This window comes from Cryptomeria japonica, unplaced genomic scaffold (assembly GCF_030272615.1).
Source record: "Cryptomeria japonica unplaced genomic scaffold, Sugi_1.0 HiC_scaffold_926, whole genome shotgun sequence".
Lineage (NCBI taxonomy): Eukaryota > Viridiplantae > Streptophyta > Pinopsida > Cupressales > Cupressaceae > Cryptomeria > Cryptomeria japonica.
The window spans coordinates 31,364-47,090 of record NW_026729629.1 but is presented as its reverse complement, the minus strand read 5'-3'; the positions used below and the strand labels follow the sequence as shown (position 1 = coordinate 47,090).

Here is a 15,727-nt window from a genome sequence, read left to right as displayed (position 1 = left end):
GTTATGAGCTTGTCGCAGTGTGTACTTAGCAAACCGCGACCCACGTGCGAATCCACCCCGGCCACCCACCCCCGTCGAGGTGCACACCCTCCCTCGCGAAGTGCGCCCCGTTCGCCAAGTGTGAGCCCTGCCCGGGTGCGCGCACCTTGCTAGGGCGTCGGGTGTGCACCCGGCCCGGCCTACGTGCGTGCACCTGGAGGGGGCGTCGTGTGCGTGCAGTGTCCCGTCTGCAACGCGGTGCCCACACACCACCTCGGGCGCAACGACCTGCGCTCACATGTGGGCCGAGTGCACCTTGGTGCATGTTCGGGGCGCCTCGGGTGCACGCTCGATCTTGCCCCGGTGCACCAAGGCGCTCGGTTTGCCCCGGGTGCGCACTTGGTGCAAGGTGGGCACCCAAAATAGGGATCAAGCACCAAAACACAAGTTTCGGGATGCAAAATGGGACCCAAGGACCACAAATGCGTTCCAAGACCCATGATGGGTCCACGAGAACAAAAATGTGTTCCGAGACTTAATAAACAAATATTGGGTTTTAGGAGAAGAAACATGCTCTGATGCCCAAAACGAGAATCGACCCCGAAAAGGCCACAGGCCAAAAGTGGGATGCGAGACAAAAAAAAATGGGACCCGAGGACCAAAATTGGGTTCCCAGGTCGAAGACAGGGCAACCGGACAAGAAACGACCTCTAAGGCTCGAAATGAGTCCCGACGACTAAAACTTGACAAGAAGCACCCATCAGGCACCCAACTCGACACCCATGGGATGCCGACCCACCCGGGCTTCCACCTAGCACACCTTGGCACCCACCCACCCTCGCACCCAACCTCGCACCCAACTTAGCACCTTTGAACCCACATTGGCACTCACCCTGACCCTGGCACCTTGGAACCCACATTGGCACTCACCTTGACCCTGGCACCCACCTTTGCACTCACCTTGGGACCCACCCTGGCTCCCACCTCGGCACCCACCCAGACACCCACCTTGGTTCCTTGGCACCCACCTTGGATCCTTGGCACCCACCCCGACACCCACCTTGGCACGCAACTTGGCTACTTGCCACCCACCTTGGCTCCTTGACGCCCACCCCGACAACCACCCCGTGACCTACCCTGGCTAGGGTTGGTGCACACCCACCCTGGTGCCCACCTTGGCACCCACCCTATGACCCACCTTGGCACGCACCTTAGTACCCACCCCGTTACCCACCCTAGGACCCACCCCGTGACCCACCTTGGCCAGGGTGGGTGCCTTGGTGCGCACAACTTGCCTGGGCTGCACACCAGGGCGGGCTCAAGATGGCACCCGCGTTCCGTTTTTTTCACTATCTTTCAAAACGGAAATTTTAAAATCTCATTTTTTTCTTTTTTTTGCCTTTTCTGGAAATTAGTGAAGGCAGCGCATCAAAGGTGCGCAATGCTGGTGCGAACCCGGGAGCGCTCCGATGTGTGCTCCAAGGTGCGGCGTGCACGAAGTCCGAGCCCGGTTTGCCCCGGGTGCGCACCTCGCGTGCACCTTCGCCGGGGTGAGCACCTTGGCTGGGTTGCGCGCCCTGGTGCGTACCAAGGAGCGCTCTGAAGTGTGCTCCAAGGTGCGGCGTGCACGAAGTCGGAGCCCGGTTTGCCCCGGGTGTGCACCTCGGGTGCGCACCTCGCGTGCACCTTCGCTGCGGTGGGCACCTTGGCTGGGTTGCGCGCCTTGGTGGGCACCATGCAGTGCACGAAGTCGGAGCCCGGTTTGCCCCGGGCGCGCACCTCCGCCAGGGTGGGCACCTTGGTGCGCACAACTTGCCTGGGCTGCGCATCAGGAAGGGCTCAAGATGGCACCCGCGTTCCGTTTTTTTCACTATCTTTCAGAACGGAAATTTTAAAATATCGTTTTTTTTTGCCTTTTCTGGAAATTAGTGAAGGCAGCGCATCAAAGGTGCGCAACGCTGGTGCGAACCTGGGAGCGCTCCGATGTGTGCTCCAAGGTGCGGCGTGCACGAAGTCGGAGCCCGGTTTGCCTCGGGTGCGCCCTGGTGGGCACCATGGTGCGCACCAAGGAGCGCTCCGAAGTGTGCTCCAAGGTGCGGCCTGCACGAAGTCGGAGCCCGGTTTGCCCCGGGTGTGCACCTCGGGTGGGCACCTTGGTGCGCATGCCTTGCCTGGGCTGCGCACCAGGGCGGGCTCAAGATGGCACCCGCGTTCCTTTTTTTTCACTATCTTTCAAAACGGAAATTTTAAAATCTCATTTTTTTTTGCCTTTTTCTGGAAATTAGTGAAGGCAGCGCATCAAAGGTGCGCACCTCGCTGCCCACCACGGTGCGCAACGCCGGTGGGCACCCGGGAGTGCTTCGAAGTGTGCTCCAAGGTGCTGCGTGCACGTTGTCGGAGCCCGGTTTGCCCCGGGTGCGCACCTCGCGTGCACCTTCGTCGGGGTGGGCACCTTGGCTTGGTTTGCCCCGGCTGCGCTCCGAAGCGGGGTTATTGGAGCGCCGCCTCTTTTTTTGTCGGAGCGTTTGGTGGGGTTTCTCGCATTGGCTCTTCCGAGGCCCGGTTGCCACCCTGGCGCGCACGAAGTCGGAAGTAGGGTTAATTGCCCGGGTGCGCACCTTTGCCAGGGTGGCACCTTACCTGGGCTGCGCACCAGGGCGGGCTCAAGATGGCACGCGCGTTCCGTTTTTTTCACTATCTTTCAAAACGGAAATTTTAAAATCTCCTTTTTTTTTTGCCTTTTCTGGAAATTAGTGAAGGCAGCGCATCAAAGGTGCGCACCTCGCTGCCCACCTTGGTGTGCTCTGAGGTGCGCACCCGGGAGCGCTACGAAGTGTGCTCCAAGGTGCGGCGTGCACGTTGTCGGAGCCCGGTTTGCCCCGGGTGCGCACCTCGCCTGCACCTTGGCCGGGGTGGGCACCTTGGCTGGGTTTGCCCAGGGTGCGCTCCGAAGCGGGGTTACTGGAGCGCCCCCTCTTTTTTTGTCAGAGAGTTTGGTGGGGTTTCTCGCATTGGCTCTTCCCAGGCCCGGTTGTTGGGTGCGCTCCCACCCTGGCGCGCGCGAAGTTGGAAGTTGGGTTAATTGCCCGGGCGCGCACCTTCGCCAGGGTGGGCACCTTGGTGCGCAAACCTTGGCTGGGCTGCGCACCAGGGCGGGCTCAAGATGGCACCAGCATTCCCTTTTTCTCACTATCTTTCAAAACGGAAATTTTAAAATCTCGTTTTTTTTTTGCCTTTTATGGAAATTAGTGAAGGCATCGCATCAAAGGTGCGCACCTCGCTGCCCACCTTGGTGTGCTCCGAGGTGCCCACCACGGTGCGCAACGCCGGTGCGAACCCGGGAGCGCCCCGATGTGTGCTCCAAGGTGCGGCGTGCACGAAGTCGGACCCCGGTTTGCCCCGGGTGCGCACCTCGCGTGCACCTTGGTGCGCACACCTTGGCTGGGTTGCGCGGCCTGGTGGGCACCATGGTGCGCACCAAGGAGCGCTCCGAAGTGTGCTCCAAGGTGCGGCGTGCACGAAGTCGGAGCCCGGTTTGCCCCGGGTGCGCACCTTCGCCGCGGTGGGCACCATGGCGTGCACGAAGTCGGAGCCCGGTTTGCCCCGGGTGCGCACCTCGCGTGCACCTTCGCCGGGGTGGGCACCTCGGCTGGGTTGCGCGCCCTGGTGCGCACCAAGGAGCGCTCTGAAGTGTGCTCCAAGGTGCGGCGTGCACGAAGTCGGAGCCCGGTTTGCCCCGGGTGTGCACCTCGCGTGCACCTTCGCTGCGGTGGGCACCTTGGCTGGGTTGCGCGCCTTGGTGGGCACCATGCAGTGCACGAAGTCGGAGCCCGGTTTGCCCCGGGCGCGCACCTCCGCCAGGGTGGGCACCTTGGTGCGCACAACTTGCCTGGGCTGCGCACCAGGAAGGGCTCAAGATGGCACCCGCGTTCCGTTTTTTTCACTATCTTTCAGAACGGAAATTTTAAAATATCGTTTTTTTTTGCCTTTTCTGGAAATTAGTGAAGGCAGCGCATCAAAGGTGCGCAACGCTGGTGCGAACCTGGGAGCGCTCCGATGTGTGCTCCAAGGTGCGGCGTGCACGAAGTCGGACCCCGGTTTGCCCCGGGTGCGCACCTCGCGTGCACCTTGGTGCGCACACCTTGGCTGGGTTGCGCGCCCTGGTGGGCACCATGGTGCGCACCAAGGAGCGCTCCGAAGTGTGCTCCAAGGTGCGGCGTGCACGAAGTCGGAGCCCGGTTTGCCCCGGGTGCGCACCTCGCGTGCACCTTCGCCGCGGTGGGCACCATGGCGTGCACGAAGTCGGAGCCCGGTTTGCCCCGGGTGCGCACCTCGCGTGCACCTTCGCCGGGGTGGGCACCTTAGTGTGCAGACCTTGGCTGGGTTGCGCGCCCTGGTGGGCACCATGGTGCGCACCAAGGAGCGCTCCGAAGTGTGCTCCAAGGTGCGGCCTGCACGAAGTCGGAGCCCGGTTTGCCCCGGGTGTGCACCTCGGGTGGGCACCTTGGTGTGCATGCCTTGCCTGGGCTGCGCACCAGGGCGGGCTCAAGATGGCACCCGCGTTCCTTTTTTTTCACTATCTTTCAAAACGGAAATTTTAAAATCTCATTTTTTTTTGCCTTTTTCTGGAAATTAGTGAAGGCAGCGCATCAAAGGTGCGCACCTCGCTGCCCACCACGGTGCGCAACGCCGGTGGGCACCCGGGAGTGCTTCGAAGTGTGCTCCAAGGTGCTGCGTGCACGTTGTCGGAGCCCGGTTTGCCCCGGGTGCGCACCTCGCGTGCACCTTCGTCGGGGTGGGCACCTTGGCTGGGTTTGCCCCGGCTGCGCTCCGAAGCGGGGTTATTGGAGCGCCGCCTCTTTTTTTGTCGGAGCGTTTGGTGGGGTTTCTCGCATTGGCTCTTCCGAGGCCCGGTTGCCACCCTGGCGCGCACGAAGTCGGAAGTAGGGTTAATTGCCCGGGTGCGCACCTTTGCCAGGGTGGGCACCTTACCTGGGCTGCGCACCAGGGCGGGCTCAAGATGGCACGCGCGTTCCGTTTTTTTCACTATCTTTCAAAACGGAAATTTTAAAATCTCCTTTTTTTTTTGCCTTTTCTGGAAATTAGTGAAGGCAGCGCATCAAAGGTGCGCACCTCGCTGCCCACCTTGGTGTGCTCTGAGGTGCGCACCCGGGAGCGCTACGAAGTGTGCTCCAAGGTGCGGCGTGCACGTTGTCGGAGCCCGGTTTGCCCCGGGTGCGCACCTCGCCTGCACCTTGGCCGGGGTGGGCACCTTGGCTGGGTTTGCCCAGGGTGCGCTCCGAAGCGGGGTTACTGGAGCGCCCCCTCTTTTTTTGTCAGAGCGTTTGGTGGGGTTTCTCGCATTGGCTCTTCCCAGGCCCGGTTGTTGGGTGCGCTCCCACCCTGGCGCGCGCGAAGTTGGAAGTTGGGTTAATTGCCCGGGCGCGCACCTTCGCCAGGGTGGGCACCTTGGTGCGCACACCTTGGCTGGGCTGCGCACCAGGGCGGGCTCAAGATGGCACCAGCATTCCCTTTTTCTCACTATCTTTCAAAACGGAAATTTTAAAATCTCGTTTTTTTTTTGCCTTTTATGGAAATTAGTGAAGGCATCGCATCAAAGGTGCGCACCTCGCTGCCCACCTTGGTGTGCTCCGAGGTGCCCACCACGGTGCGCAACGCCGGTGCGAACCCGGGAGCGCCCCGATGTGTGCTCCAAGGTGCGGCGTGCACGAAGTCGGACCCCGGTTTGCCCCGGGTGCGCACCTCGCGTGCACCTTGGTGCGCACACCTTGGCTGGGTTGCGCGGCCTGGTGGGCACCATGGTGCGCACCAAGGAGCGCTCCGAAGTGTGCTCCAAGGTGCGGCGTGCACGAAGTCGGAGCCCGGTTTGCCCCGGGTACGCACCTCGCGTGCACCTTCGCCGGGGTGGGCACCTCGGCTGGGTTGCGCGCCCTGGTGCGCACCAAGGAGCGCTCCGAAGTGTGCTCCAAGGTGCGGCGTGCACGAAGTCGGAGCCCGGTTTGCCCCGGGTGCGCACCTTCGCCGCGGTGCGCACCATGGCGTGCACGAAGTCGGAGCCCGGTTTGCCCCGGGTGCGCACCTCGTGTGCACCTTCGGCGGGGTTGCGCGCCCTGGTGGGCACCATGGTGCGCACCAAGGAGCGCTCCGAAGTGTGCTCCAAGGTGCGGCGTGCACGAAGTCGGAGCCCGGTTTGCCCCGGGTGCGCACCTCGCGTGCACCTTCGGCGGGGTTGCGCGCCCTGGTGGGCACCATGGTGCGCACCAAGGAGCGCTCCGAAGTGTGCTCCAAGGTGCGGCGTGCACGAAGTCGGAGCCCGGTTTTCCCCGGGTGCGCACCTCGCGTGCACCTTCGCCGCGGTGGGCACCATGGCGTGCACGAAGTCGGAGCCCGGTTTGCCCCGGGTGCGCACCTCGCGTGCACCTTCGCCGGGGTGGGCACCTCGGCTGGGTTGCGCGCCCTGGTGCGCACCAAGGAGCGCTCCGAAGTGTGCTCCAAGGTGCGGCGTGCACGAAGTCGGAGCCCGGTTTGCCCCGGGTGCGCACCTCGCGTGCACCTTCGCCAGGGTGGGCACCTCGGTGCGCACACCTTCTCAATGTTTTCTTGCCTTTTCTGGAAATTGGTGAAGGCAGCGCATCAAAGGTGCGCACCTCGGTGTGCTCCGAGGTGCGAACCCGAGAGCGCTCCGAGGTGCCCACGAAGTCGAAAGTCGGGTTAATTGCATTGTTTTCCCCGGGTGCGCTCCGAGGTGCGCAACATCGGCGCGCACCAAGGAGGGCTCCGAAGTGTGCTCCAAGGTGCGCACGATGGCGTGCACCTCTGGTGCGCACGATTCGGAGCTCGGTTTGACCGGGGTGCGCACACCTTGGCTGGGTTGCGCACCTTTTGTGCGCTCCAAGGTGCGCACGAAGTCGGAGCTCGGTTTGCCCCGGGTGCGCACCTTCGCCAGGGTGCGCACCTTGATGCGCACGCCTTGGCTGGGCTGCGCACCTTGGTGGGCGCCATGGTGCGCACCTTTCGTGCGCTCCAAGGTGCGCACGAAGTCGGAGCTCGGTTTGCCCCGGGTGCGCACCTTGGTGGGCGCCATGGTGCACTCCGAGGTGCCCAAGATTGGTGCGCACCAAGGAGCGCTCCGAAGTGCGCTCCAAGGTGCGCGCGAAGTCGAAAGTTGGGTTAATTGTCCGGTTTGCCTCGGGTGCGCACCTTGCGTGCACCTTCGCCAGGGTGGGCGCCTTGGTGCGCACACCTTGGCTGGGCTGCGCACACCTTGGCACCCGCGTTTCCTTCATTTTAAATTTTTTTTTTTTACAATCTCTCAAGTGGGAAATTCTATAATCTCAACTTTTTTTGCCTTTTCAGGAAACTTTTGAATGGAGCGCATCATTGGTGCGCTCCGAAGTGTGCTCCAAAGCTCTCTCCAGCTGCGTGCACCTGCCCCGGCCGCGCACCCGGCCCCGCCCAGCTTCGCTCACCTGTCCCGGGCGTCTGGTGCGGAACCTTAGAGTAAGAAACATCACCGTGCACCTTGGCCAACGTGCGCGACTCGACCGAGCGCGCACTGGCCGAGGTGCACACCGATTTCACCTGGGTGCGCGCGCAGCACCTCGGGCGCACCGGGGTGCGCGCACAACGCCCGGGTTGCACCGTGGCCTGTGTGCTCGGGGCGCCTCGGGTGCGCGCTCGGTGTCGCCCCCGCGCGCGCGGTAGTGCGGGCAGCGCACCCCGGCCCGGCCCGGCCCCGACGAGAACGCAAACGGGCAAAAGGTTTATTCAAATAGCATTGCGACGCCCGGCGAAAAACTAAAAAAGGGTGCAACACCGGGACTTCCCGGGAGGTCACCCATCCCAGTACTACTCCGGCCCAAGCGCGCTTAACTGCGGAGTTCTGATGGGATCCGGTGCACTAACGCTGGTATGATCGCACCCGTTATGAGCTTGTCGCAGTGTGTACTTAGCAAACCGCGACCCACGTGCGAATCCACCCCGGCCACCCACCCCCGTCGAGGTGCACACCCTCCCTCGCGAAGTGCGCCCCGTTCGCCAAGTGTGAGCCCTGCCCGGGTGCGCGCACCTTGCTAGGGCGTCGGGTGTGCACCCGGCCCGGCCTACGTGCGTGCACCTGGAGGGGGCGTCGTGTGCGTGCAGTGTCCCGTCTGCAACGCGGTGCCCACACACCACCTCGGGCGCAACGACCTGCGCTCACATGTGGGCCGAGTGCACCTTGGTGCATGTTCGGGGCGCCTCGGGTGCACGCTCGATCTTGCCCCGGTGCACCAAGGCGCTCGGTTTGCCCCGGGTGCGCACTTGGTGCAAGGTGGGCACCCAAAATAGGGATCAAGCACCAAAACACAAGTTTCGGGATGCAAAATGGGACCCAAGGACCACAAATGCGTTCCAAGACCCATGATGGGTCCACGAGAACAAAAATGTGTTCCGAGACTTAATAAACAAATATTGGGTTTTAGGAGAAGAAACATGCTCTGATGCCCAAAACGAGAATCGACCCCGAAAAGGCCACAGGCCAAAAGTGGGATGCGAGACAAAAAAAAATGGGACCCGAGGACCAAAATTGGGTTCCCAGGTCGAAGACAGGGCAACCGGACAAGAAACGACCTCTAAGGCTCGAAATGAGTCCCGACGACTAAAACTTGACAAGAAGCACCCATCAGGCACCCAACTCGACACCCATGGGATGCCGACCCACCCGGGCTTCCACCTAGCACACCTTGGCACCCACCCACCCTCGCACCCAACCTCGCACCCAACTTAGCACCTTTGAACCCACATTGGCACTCACCCTGACCCTGGCACCTTGGAACCCACATTGGCACTCACCTTGACCCTGGCACCCACCTTTGCACTCACCTTGGGACCCACCCTGGCTCCCACCTCGGCACCCACCCAGACACCCACCTTGGTTCCTTGGCACCCACCTTGGATCCTTGGCACCCACCCCGACACCCACCTTGGCACGCAACTTGGCTACTTGCCACCCACCTTGGCTCCTTGACGCCCACCCCGACAACCACCCCGTGACCTACCCTGGCTAGGGTTGGTGCACACCCACCCTGGTGCCCACCTTGGCACCCACCCTATGACCCACCTTGGCACGCACCTTAGTACCCACCCCGTTACCCACCCTAGGACCCACCCCGTGACCCACCTTGGCCAGGGTGGGTGCCTTGGTGCGCACAACTTGCCTGGGCTGCACACCAGGGCGGGCTCAAGATGGCACCCGCGTTCCGTTTTTTTCACTATCTTTCAAAACGGAAATTTTAAAATCTCATTTTTTTCTTTTTTTTGCCTTTTCTGGAAATTAGTGAAGGCAGCGCATCAAAGGTGCGCAATGCTGGTGCGAACCCGGGAGCGCTCCGATGTGTGCTCCAAGGTGCGGCGTGCACGAAGTCCGAGCCCGGTTTGCCCCGGGTGCGCACCTCGCGTGCACCTTCGCCGGGGTGAGCACCTTGGCTGGGTTGCGCGCCCTGGTGCGTACCAAGGAGCGCTCTGAAGTGTGCTCCAAGGTGCGGCGTGCACGAAGTCGGAGCCCGGTTTGCCCCGGGTGTGCACCTCGGGTGCGCACCTCGCGTGCACCTTCGCTGCGGTGGGCACCTTGGCTGGGTTGCGCGCCTTGGTGGGCACCATGCAGTGCACGAAGTCGGAGCCCGGTTTGCCCCGGGCGCGCACCTCCGCCAGGGTGGGCACCTTGGTGCGCACAACTTGCCTGGGCTGCGCATCAGGAAGGGCTCAAGATGGCACCCGCGTTCCGTTTTTTTCACTATCTTTCAGAACGGAAATTTTAAAATATCGTTTTTTTTTGCCTTTTCTGGAAATTAGTGAAGGCAGCGCATCAAAGGTGCGCAACGCTGGTGCGAACCTGGGAGCGCTCCGATGTGTGCTCCAAGGTGCGGCGTGCACGAAGTCGGAGCCCGGTTTGCCTCGGGTGCGCCCTGGTGGGCACCATGGTGCGCACCAAGGAGCGCTCCGAAGTGTGCTCCAAGGTGCGGCCTGCACGAAGTCGGAGCCCGGTTTGCCCCGGGTGTGCACCTCGGGTGGGCACCTTGGTGCGCATGCCTTGCCTGGGCTGCGCACCAGGGCGGGCTCAAGATGGCACCCGCGTTCCTTTTTTTTCACTATCTTTCAAAACGGAAATTTTAAAATCTCATTTTTTTTTGCCTTTTTCTGGAAATTAGTGAAGGCAGCGCATCAAAGGTGCGCACCTCGCTGCCCACCACGGTGCGCAACGCCGGTGGGCACCCGGGAGTGCTTCGAAGTGTGCTCCAAGGTGCTGCGTGCACGTTGTCGGAGCCCGGTTTGCCCCGGGTGCGCACCTCGCGTGCACCTTCGTCGGGGTGGGCACCTTGGCTTGGTTTGCCCCGGCTGCGCTCCGAAGCGGGGTTATTGGAGCGCCGCCTCTTTTTTTGTCGGAGCGTTTGGTGGGGTTTCTCGCATTGGCTCTTCCGAGGCCCGGTTGCCACCCTGGCGCGCACGAAGTCGGAAGTAGGGTTAATTGCCCGGGTGCGCACCTTTGCCAGGGTGGCACCTTACCTGGGCTGCGCACCAGGGCGGGCTCAAGATGGCACGCGCGTTCCGTTTTTTTCACTATCTTTCAAAACGGAAATTTTAAAATCTCCTTTTTTTTTTGCCTTTTCTGGAAATTAGTGAAGGCAGCGCATCAAAGGTGCGCACCTCGCTGCCCACCTTGGTGTGCTCTGAGGTGCGCACCCGGGAGCGCTACGAAGTGTGCTCCAAGGTGCGGCGTGCACGTTGTCGGAGCCCGGTTTGCCCCGGGTGCGCACCTCGCCTGCACCTTGGCCGGGGTGGGCACCTTGGCTGGGTTTGCCCAGGGTGCGCTCCGAAGCGGGGTTACTGGAGCGCCCCCTCTTTTTTTGTCAGAGAGTTTGGTGGGGTTTCTCGCATTGGCTCTTCCCAGGCCCGGTTGTTGGGTGCGCTCCCACCCTGGCGCGCGCGAAGTTGGAAGTTGGGTTAATTGCCCGGGCGCGCACCTTCGCCAGGGTGGGCACCTTGGTGCGCAAACCTTGGCTGGGCTGCGCACCAGGGCGGGCTCAAGATGGCACCAGCATTCCCTTTTTCTCACTATCTTTCAAAACGGAAATTTTAAAATCTCGTTTTTTTTTTGCCTTTTATGGAAATTAGTGAAGGCATCGCATCAAAGGTGCGCACCTCGCTGCCCACCTTGGTGTGCTCCGAGGTGCCCACCACGGTGCGCAACGCCGGTGCGAACCCGGGAGCGCCCCGATGTGTGCTCCAAGGTGCGGCGTGCACGAAGTCGGACCCCGGTTTGCCCCGGGTGCGCACCTCGCGTGCACCTTGGTGCGCACACCTTGGCTGGGTTGCGCGGCCTGGTGGGCACCATGGTGCGCACCAAGGAGCGCTCCGAAGTGTGCTCCAAGGTGCGGCGTGCACGAAGTCGGAGCCCGGTTTGCCCCGGGTGCGCACCTTCGCCGCGGTGGGCACCATGGCGTGCACGAAGTCGGAGCCCGGTTTGCCCCGGGTGCGCACCTCGCGTGCACCTTCGCCGGGGTGGGCACCTCGGCTGGGTTGCGCGCCCTGGTGCGCACCAAGGAGCGCTCTGAAGTGTGCTCCAAGGTGCGGCGTGCACGAAGTCGGAGCCCGGTTTGCCCCGGGTGTGCACCTCGCGTGCACCTTCGCTGCGGTGGGCACCTTGGCTGGGTTGCGCGCCTTGGTGGGCACCATGCAGTGCACGAAGTCGGAGCCCGGTTTGCCCCGGGCGCGCACCTCCGCCAGGGTGGGCACCTTGGTGCGCACAACTTGCCTGGGCTGCGCACCAGGAAGGGCTCAAGATGGCACCCGCGTTCCGTTTTTTTCACTATCTTTCAGAACGGAAATTTTAAAATATCGTTTTTTTTTGCCTTTTCTGGAAATTAGTGAAGGCAGCGCATCAAAGGTGCGCAACGCTGGTGCGAACCTGGGAGCGCTCCGATGTGTGCTCCAAGGTGCGGCGTGCACGAAGTCGGACCCCGGTTTGCCCCGGGTGCGCACCTCGCGTGCACCTTGGTGCGCACACCTTGGCTGGGTTGCGCGCCCTGGTGGGCACCATGGTGCGCACCAAGGAGCGCTCCGAAGTGTGCTCCAAGGTGCGGCGTGCACGAAGTCGGAGCCCGGTTTGCCCCGGGTGCGCACCTCGCGTGCACCTTCGCCGCGGTGGGCACCATGGCGTGCACGAAGTCGGAGCCCGGTTTGCCCCGGGTGCGCACCTCGCGTGCACCTTCGCCGGGGTGGGCACCTTAGTGTGCAGACCTTGGCTGGGTTGCGCGCCCTGGTGGGCACCATGGTGCGCACCAAGGAGCGCTCCGAAGTGTGCTCCAAGGTGCGGCCTGCACGAAGTCGGAGCCCGGTTTGCCCCGGGTGTGCACCTCGGGTGGGCACCTTGGTGCGCATGCCTTGCCTGGGCTGCGCACCAGGGCGGGCTCAAGATGGCACCCGCGTTCCTTTTTTTTCACTATCTTTCAAAACGGAAATTTTAAAATCTCATTTTTTTTTGCCTTTTTCTGGAAATTAGTGAAGGCAGCGCATCAAAGGTGCGCACCTCGCTGCCCACCACGGTGCGCAACGCCGGTGGGCACCCGGGAGTGCTTCGAAGTGTGCTCCAAGGTGCTGCGTGCACGTTGTCGGAGCCCGGTTTGCCCCGGGTGCGCACCTCGCGTGCACCTTCGTCGGGGTGGGCACCTTGGCTGGGTTTGCCCCGGCTGCGCTCCGAAGCGGGGTTATTGGAGCGCCGCCTCTTTTTTTGTCGGAGCGTTTGGTGGGGTTTCTCGCATTGGCTCTTCCGAGGCCCGGTTGCCACCCTGGCGCGCACGAAGTCGGAAGTAGGGTTAATTGCCCGGGTGCGCACCTTTGCCAGGGTGGGCACCTTACCTGGGCTGCGCACCAGGGCGGGCTCAAGATGGCACGCGCGTTCCGTTTTTTTCACTATCTTTCAAAACGGAAATTTTAAAATCTCCTTTTTTTTTTGCCTTTTCTGGAAATTAGTGAAGGCAGCGCATCAAAGGTGCGCACCTCGCTGCCCACCTTGGTGTGCTCTGAGGTGCGCACCCGGGAGCGCTACGAAGTGTGCTCCAAGGTGCGGCGTGCACGTTGTCGGAGCCCGGTTTGCCCCGGGTGCGCACCTCGCCTGCACCTTGGCCGGGGTGGGCACCTTGGCTGGGTTTGCCCAGGGTGCGCTCCGAAGCGGGGTTACTGGAGCGCCCCCTCTTTTTTTGTCAGAGCGTTTGGTGGGGTTTCTCGCATTGGCTCTTCCCAGGCCCGGTTGTTGGGTGCGCTCCCACCCTGGCGCGCGCGAAGTTGGAAGTTGGGTTAATTGCCCGGGCGCGCACCTTCGCCAGGGTGGGCACCTTGGTGCGCACACCTTGGCTGGGCTGCGCACCAGGGCGGGCTCAAGATGGCACCAGCATTCCCTTTTTCTCACTATCTTTCAAAACGGAAATTTTAAAATCTCGTTTTTTTTTTGCCTTTTATGGAAATTAGTGAAGGCATCGCATCAAAGGTGCGCACCTCGCTGCCCACCTTGGTGTGCTCCGAGGTGCCCACCACGGTGCGCAACGCCGGTGCGAACCCGGGAGCGCCCCGATGTGTGCTCCAAGGTGCGGCGTGCACGAAGTCGGACCCCGGTTTGCCCCGGGTGCGCACCTCGCGTGCACCTTGGTGCGCACACCTTGGCTGGGTTGCGCGGCCTGGTGGGCACCATGGTGCGCACCAAGGAGCGCTCCGAAGTGTGCTCCAAGGTGCGGCGTGCACGAAGTCGGAGCCCGGTTTGCCCCGGGTACGCACCTCGCATGCACCTTCGCCGGGGTGGGCACCTCGGCTGGGTTGCGCGCCCTGGTGCGCACCAAGGAGCGCTCCGAAGTGTGCTCCAAGGTGCGGCGTGCACGAAGTCGGAGCCCGGTTTGCCCCGGGTGCGCACCTTCGCCGCGGTGCGCACCATGGCGTGCACGAAGTCGGAGCCCGGTTTGCCCCGGGTGCGCACCTCGCGTGCACCTTCGGCGGGGTTGCGCGCCCTGGTGGGCACCATGGTGCGCACCAAGGAGCGCTCCGAAGTGTGCTCCAAGGTGCGGCGTGCACGAAGTCGGAGCCCGGTTTGCCCCGGGTGCGCACCTCGCGTGCACCTTCGGCGGGGTTGCGCGCCCTGGTGGGCACCATGGTGCGCACCAAGGAGCGCTCCGAAGTGTGCTCCAAGGTGCGGTGTGCACGAAGTCGGAGCCCGGTTTGCCCCGGGTGCGCACCTCGCGTGCACCTTCGCCGCGGTGGGCACCATGGCGTGCACGAAGTCGGAGCCCGGTTTGCCCCGGGTGCGCACCTCGCGTGCACCTTCGCCGGGGTGGGCACCTCGGCTGGGTTGCGCGCCCTGGTGCGCACCAAGGAGCGCTCCGAAGTGTGCTCCAAGGTGCGGCGTGCACGAAGTCGGAGCCCGGTTTGCCCCGGGTGCGCACCTCGCGTGCACCTTCGCCAGGGTGGGCACCTCGGTGCGCACACCTTCTCAATGTTTTCTTGCCTTTTCTGGAAATTGGTGAAGGCAGCGCATCAAAGGTGCGCACCTCGGTGTGCTCCGAGGTGCGAACCCGAGAGCGCTCCGAGGTGCCCACGAAGTCGAAAGTCGGGTTAATTGCATTGTTTTCCCCGGGTGCGCTCCGAGGTGCGCAACATCGGCGCGCACCAAGGAGGGCTCCGAAGTGTGCTCCAAGGTGCGCACGATGGCGTGCACCTCTGGTGCGCACGATTCGGAGCTCGGTTTGACCGGGGTGCGCACACCTTGGCTGGGTTGCGCACCTTTTGTGCGCTCCAAGGTGCGCACGAAGTCGGAGCTCGGTTTGCCCCGGGTGCGCACCTTCGCCAGGGTGCGCACCTTGATGCGCACGCCTTGGCTGGGCTGCGCACCTTGGTGGGCGCCATGGTGCGCACCTTTCGTGCGCTCCAAGGTGCGCACGAAGTCGGAGCTCGGTTTGCCCCGGGTGCGCACCTTGGTGGGCGCCATGGTGCACTCCGAGGTGCCCAAGATTGGTGCGCACCAAGGAGCGCTCCGAAGTGCGCTCCAAGGTGCGCGCGAAGTCGAAAGTTGGGTTAATTGTCCGGTTTGCCTCGGGTGCGCACCTTGCGTGCACCTTCGCCAGGGTGGGCGCCTTGGTGCGCACACCTTGGCTGGGCTGCGCACACCTTGGCACCCGCGTTTCCTTCATTTTAAATTTTTTTTTTTTACAATCTCTCAAGTGGGAAATTCTATAATCTCAACTTTTTTTGCCTTTTCAGGAAACTTTTGAATGGAGCGCATCATTGGTGCGCTCCGAAGTGTGCTCCAAAGCTCTCTCCAGCTGCGTGCACCTGCCCCGGCCGCGCACCCGGCCCCGCCCAGCTTCGCTCACCTGTCCCGGGCGTCTGGTGCGGAACCTTAGAGTAAGAAACATCACCGTGCACCTTGGCCAACGTGCGCGACTCGACCGAGCGCGCACTGGCCGAGGTGCACACCGATTTCACCTGGGTGCGCGCGCAGCACCTCGGGCGCACCGGGGTGCGCGCACAACGCCCGGGTTGCACCGTGGCCTGTGTGCTCGGGGCGCCTCGGGTGCGCGCTCGGTGTCGCCCCCGCGCGCGCGGTAGTGCGGGCAGCGCACCCCGGCCCGGCCCGGCCCCGACGAGAACGCAAACGGGCAAAAGGTTTATTCAAATAGCATTGCGACGCCCGGCGAAAAACTAAAAA

General features: G+C 62.8%; 1 non-coding gene across 1 annotated transcript; it reads right to left on the bottom strand.

Moving 5' to 3' along the window:
* Positions 1 to 7,804: 7,804 nt before the first annotated feature.
* Positions 7,805 to 7,923, bottom strand: LOC131872967 (5S ribosomal RNA). The gene has a single exon (XR_009371019.1). It is a non-coding gene; the product is annotated as a 5S ribosomal RNA (ribosomal RNA).
* Between the last annotated feature and the right edge of the window lie 7,804 nt (positions 7,924 to 15,727).